General features: G+C 39.4%; 1 long non-coding RNA gene across 1 annotated transcript; it reads left to right on the top strand.

The window, feature by feature from the left end:
* The first annotated feature begins 229 nt into the window (after positions 1-229).
* On the top strand, positions 230-2233 carry LOC146460727 (uncharacterized). Its single transcript, XR_014857538.1, has 2 exons — positions 230-649; positions 2094-2233. It is a non-coding gene; the product is annotated as an uncharacterized LOC146460727 (long non-coding RNA).
* Positions 2234-5766: the final 3533 nt, after the last annotated feature.

Below are 5766 nucleotides of genomic sequence, written 5' to 3'. Positions count from 1 at the left end.
TAAAGTCGGCCAGTATTCTGTTTAAGTGGTTAATTCTCAGTTCTAATTTCCTATTTTTCCTTTAGCTGACAGAAAATGAAGTCGTTTCAGATTTCTCTGTTCACACTGGCAGCAGTTCTTCTGATAACAGTCATCACTCAAGACAGAGGAAGATCGTGAGTATAAAATATTCGGGTGCAATACGACAACCGACACGCCTTAAAAGCGTTAGTTGTACTAATGGCTTAAGCTTGGTTCACACTTGTGACATAAGCATAAGCATAAACATAAACATAAGAATGTGTAGTGTGAACCGGTGTGACATAAGCATAAGCATAAGCATAAGAAAAAGGAAACTTTTTCTTTTTCTCATGCTTATGCTTATGTCACGTGAACACAAGTGTGAACCGGTGCGACATAAGCATAAGCATAAGCATAACGAAGCAGCAGTGTTTGATATCAGCGGAAATATAATTGAAAATAGTGCCCAATCTCTGCCGGCTGATCTGCAGTTCCAAGATGGCGTCTTCTACAGATTTTTCGGAAAAATTAGCCGAAGCTGTTCGCATTTATCCTTGTTTATACGACAAGGCATCTCCTGATTTTAAAGACAACAAGAAAAAAAACCTAGCCTGGCAAGATGTCGCCAAAGCCGTCGGCATAGAGAATGGTAAGTTGACATGATTTGTCTGAGTACTCAGCCTGTATGAAGAGGTTTTCAAATTTCCCGCTTGTCATGAAGCCCAATGCGCCTGCGTATGTCGCCTTTCTTATGCTTATGTCACAAGTGTGAGCATTCTTATGCTTATGCTTATGTTTATGCTTATGCTTATGTCACAAGTGTGAACCAAGCTTAGGGTCAAATCATGATCCTTAGCGAATAGCAGGAGACACTAAGGAAAAGTGAAGACTTAATTCCCTAAAACAAACTAATGAACAATCTGAAAACGAAAGCCAAGGAAAAGATTCATCAAGTATATATGTAAAATTGTATGTAATGAAAGCGGCGTTAAGACTCAGTGAGATGACCGACAGATAGATAGACATTTTCATTTAGACAACGAATTTCGTCAATTACAACAATTGGTTTTCCATGAAAACCGTGAATAATACAAAATGTCAAACCAATTATATATGTTACAGATAAAACGTTTATGATACTAGTAAACCACTGTTTCGGAGATATTAAATAACAAAAATGTGTTATAAAATGAAACGGTGAAATGTTACTAAGCCGGTTCTGAGGACCGAGCGAACGTATTAAAGGATTTCCTGAAGGATTCTATGGGCTGCTTTTCCCTTAATTTCAGAGGAAGAGGGTTTCATAATTTGTCGCCACCGACGATGAGAAAAACTATTTTTTAAGTACTCAGTATTAAGGTTCTAAAGGGCCAAATTATGCTTGTAAGCAGTGCCGTCATAAATCAGGGTATACGTGCCATTGTCTAACGTCGTCCAATCAGAAAGGGGCAATCAGTGGGACGGTTTTGGCTGGCACGTATGAATTTTGCTACGCATTCCAGTCGCTCGAATACTGTGGGATTTTGATTTTCTTCGAGGACTAGCTCCGGGCCGTTTGGATGGATTTTCGATTGGAAGGTACGAGAAGAATCGAAAATCTTTTGACCTTTATGCTGTGAAGTTTGAAATCGGAGCGATGCGTTTTTGGGGGGAAAAATCGCTCCGGCGCTGGAACCCTTTCAAAACAAGTTTTCCTCCCTTGTCACTCTTCTATTACGCTCGAGTGAACGTTCAACGCCGAACCCTTCAAATGGCTAAAATCGCTGTCTTCAACCTCAGGAACGACAACACACAACATTTAAGGTAAAACTACGGTTATTTTGATGTTAAATGAGAATATCTATCGCAATCTAGTACGATAATACGAGGATTTTCGATATTCCCATACATTGCCTCTATAAATTCAAAATACAAACGGTCACACAGTTTGTGTGGGCCCCCTGTGGATTATTGAGTCTATCTGAGTCGATCAGAAAGCACATCACGGTGATCAAATAAAGGAAAAATTACGAGTTATAGAGACCGAGACAAAGGCATAGACAGGGATAGAGAGAGAGAGACAACTATTTTTTTCTTTTTTTTTTCTATCCAAGCCTGCCTCTATGTGTGTCCAGCCGTAGACTGGTGTGCGAATGACAATTATATAAACACAAATGTAACCGAAGGAGACGTGGAATGCCAATGTTTGGACTGCGGGCCAGTTGAGGAGGAATCCGAATCATGGTACGAGTAATAGTATGGTTCATTTTCAATCAACTCGATTTTAAACAAAATACGCTTTTTCTTGTCTCACCTCCCCCCCCCCCCCCCCTCCCCCTTTTGCCTGGTACGAAGTGATTACTTTTTATTCCTTTTGTTTACATTGATTCTTTCAGTTAACTTTATTCGCAAACAAAGGAGAACACATCCTTCCTCCCGTTATGGTCTTCAATTCATTCAGTATCCACCCTTACAATATTTTATGGTTCTTGCAACTAACCCGCCGCGATTTTGAGAGACAGTGCCAACAGTGATATATGTTTGACCAGGAGGTTTCTTTAATCCTTACTTTACTACCACAGCCAGGAAGAAGCAATCGCCAAAAGCGGTGAAAAAAAAAAAATATAAACTAACCAGACAACATAACGGATAAAGAACATATAAAAGTTCTATCTGAATGGTCAGTTTTGATTTCTAAGCAGCTTATTAATTACGTTGCTAATTTGTAATCAACTTCTACCTGCATGTGTAATCCTGCGTTTTAGGGAGTGTTCATTATTTATGGGGAGGGGGGGGGGGGGGGGGGCTGGCAAATGGGGAAACGGAACGCTTGGAACTTTTTGTACCCCCCTCAATGATGAAGGATAACTTTTTTTGACCCACCCCCCCCCCCCCCCTCCACCCCAATGATGCATTTATTATCAGACCATACTCTCATCCTCCACTTAGTGCTTTACTGGCCTGCTTTTTGCTTCCTCCACTAGCAGTAGAAGAAACTATTACGTATGTTAATGTACAGGTTGAAGGGATACAGAGTGTAATCACTAGTCTGGAAAATACCACAAGGCAGCTAAAGAGGGTGTTTGTGCAACTGGCAGACACTCAAAAAAAGTGGAGTGAGTAGGAGGCGGAAAGAGGCCAATAGAAAGGCAAAACAGAGGAAAGAAAAGAGAAAAAGACTTTGCCAAGCTGCAGTTGTGGAGTCCTTGACTGGGCAAAGTGCAGAAGAAGTTATATTGCCACTGTCAGATGACATGATATGCCTGCAAAACACTGACAGCCCTCACCCAACCGTTCTAGTGAAAGGCCTAGATCAACTTATTTCTGAGGGCGGCCTATCTGTTGGTGCAGCCAGTGAAATCCAAACATATGTACCTAGCAAATCCATTGAATGGAACCCATTTGCTGTGTAAACTATTGGTGTGAGATTATGATTTGATTTACTGTGGTATAAGTACATTAAATGTCATGCGGTTCTGGAAGAATTTAAAAAAACCCAAAACTAATGATATCAACCTTCAAACTTTTTTGTCCCCCCCCCCCCCTCTTTCCCAGATCCAGAGCAAACCCTTTCTGACCCCCCCTAAATAGGGGAGTAAACTTTGCTTGCCCCCCCTCCCATTTGCCAGCCTCCCCCCTCCCCATAAATAATGAACACTCCCTTATCCCCAAGCGTCCTGTGCTGGTTTCCTCTGTGCAATCAATTTATGTAATGTAGCTGTAATGGAATTTAGCTCAGTATAACATGAAAGTTATGAAAGCGAATTTGGGATATTTTATGATTGAGAATGTACATTGTAAGCAGGTTAATTGAGAACGAGGTTGGTCCTATGGCTTCATCATGGTCTGGGTGTAATCTAAGAAATTGTGTGTTTAGAAATGCTATAACAATAGACTATCATTATAATTCTTGACATGTTACTTTTTCTATCTTTTTTTCCGGTTAGGTGGAGTATGATTTTTGGCTAGAAACCAATGCAAGAGTGTAAGTGTTTCTTCAACCTGACCCCGACAATCCAAAGTTACAATGTTCCGGCGAACTATCGACTCTCGATCTCCATACCTGAACAAACTTGACTAAATATACCCGATGCTTTCTCACATCAAAGCGAGAGGAAGAGATGGGAGGAGGGGGTGCTTTGCCTCGTTATTAGTCAGTAACTGATTTTTCAACCCATTGACCTCGGTGTGGTGGGCATAACTAAACTAGTCGGGTTATGTTTGGTCTCAGTCTCTCACGGTGGCTTTGCATAGCTATGTAGAGAATGTTAGGGGAGTACTGAATTTGCTCTTTTTTTTCACTGGGCAAAAGAGATTAGATGCATTAAGAGAGGGATTTCGTCATTAAATTTGGGTTGGAAGCTGGGATTGGAGCAAAATTTGGGCTGGGAAACGGAATTTGTAACCCCTCCTTCAGGACTCTCAATGTAGTTGTTGTATTACTGTTTAAGTGTCAGGCAGGTGGAGTATATAAGTCTCGTGTGGTGGCTTTAACTGTTGTACCAGGTGTAGACTCACATGCACGTACGACTGACAAGAAAGCTGCTGGGGAATCCAGCTGTTCCCTATTTTGCGACTCTTAGACTTAGCTCTTAGACCTTTTGAAACTTTTGAAAATGTGCTAGTGCTAGACAATTCACCTCACTTTTAGTTGTTTATACCGTTCAGTAGTGACCATTGCTTAACATATAAAGTCACTGATTGTGCTTGTTTGCTGTTTTCTCTTAGTAGACTACCAGGCTTATCACCACCGGTCTAAACGCTAAATGTAGAGGCTGAATATGAAGCCAAAGGGAATTTTCCTGGCATAATTTATGTAGAATTGAAGCTGATTAAAAATGCCTTTTTCCTTCAATCTGTGTCTGTCATTCGTTCTTTTTCTGAGACTTGAACGCGATATTTAAAATCCACTTCTGCAGCTCCCGTCGGGTGGAGACGCCCTTGTTAGCTCTCCGAAATTATTTCTCCACATATTTTTTCTTTTCTTTTACGAACGACTTCCTTGTAAAGCGAATTCATTATCATTTACTTGCGGTTTCATATTATAGTAATTTATAAGTCGTAGTCTATTTTAACCAAATGTATATTGTAGTAATTCATTGTAAATATCTGAGGAAAACGCCGGGGTAAAGAAAGGTTTTACCTTACTTTATTACTACTCTCCTATCTATTAAGCTTAAAGAAAGTTATATGAAGCTTTTATGGTAAAACTGGTCCTTGAATAGTTTGATTTCTTTCTCCTTCTTAATCTGAATCTTGATCAATGCTGGCTGTTTTTGACCGCTTGTACGGAAAGAGAAAGCGGTCAAGTAACTAGGCATATCAAAATACCTCTGGTAGTAAACCTAACAACATTACTGAACAGACACGGACAAACCGTAGCTTGTAATTATTCTCATTCTGCGTAGTAGTTGTTGTTGTTGTTGTAGTTGTTATTATTATTATTGTGATTATTATTATTATTATCATTATTATTATTATTATTATTATTATTATTATTATTATTATTATTATTATTGTTGTTATTATTATTATTGTAGCAAAAGCACTAAAAAAGGAAGAACAAAAGTGTTATCGACTTAAATGCTTCTAAAAAAGCGAAACTTTTCTAATTATGCCCGATCAGTACTTTTCTTGAAAAAGTATGCTCGTTTGCTCCAATGATACCAAAAACTATGTTATTATACTACCAAGGCTCATACGGAATGCTTTCATGACATAATCCAGTAATAACAAAATTTACACCCAGCTGTCAGAGACCATATCCTTAAAAATAGGTAGGCAAAA

This window comes from Pavona decussata, unplaced genomic scaffold (genome assembly GCF_977016875.1).
Source record: "Pavona decussata unplaced genomic scaffold, jaPavDecu1.1 SCAFFOLD_207, whole genome shotgun sequence".
Classification (NCBI taxonomy): Eukaryota; Metazoa; Cnidaria; class Anthozoa; order Scleractinia; family Agariciidae; genus Pavona; species Pavona decussata.
The sequence above is the reverse complement of the archived record's forward strand: the minus strand, read 5'-3'. Positions and strand labels throughout refer to the sequence as shown.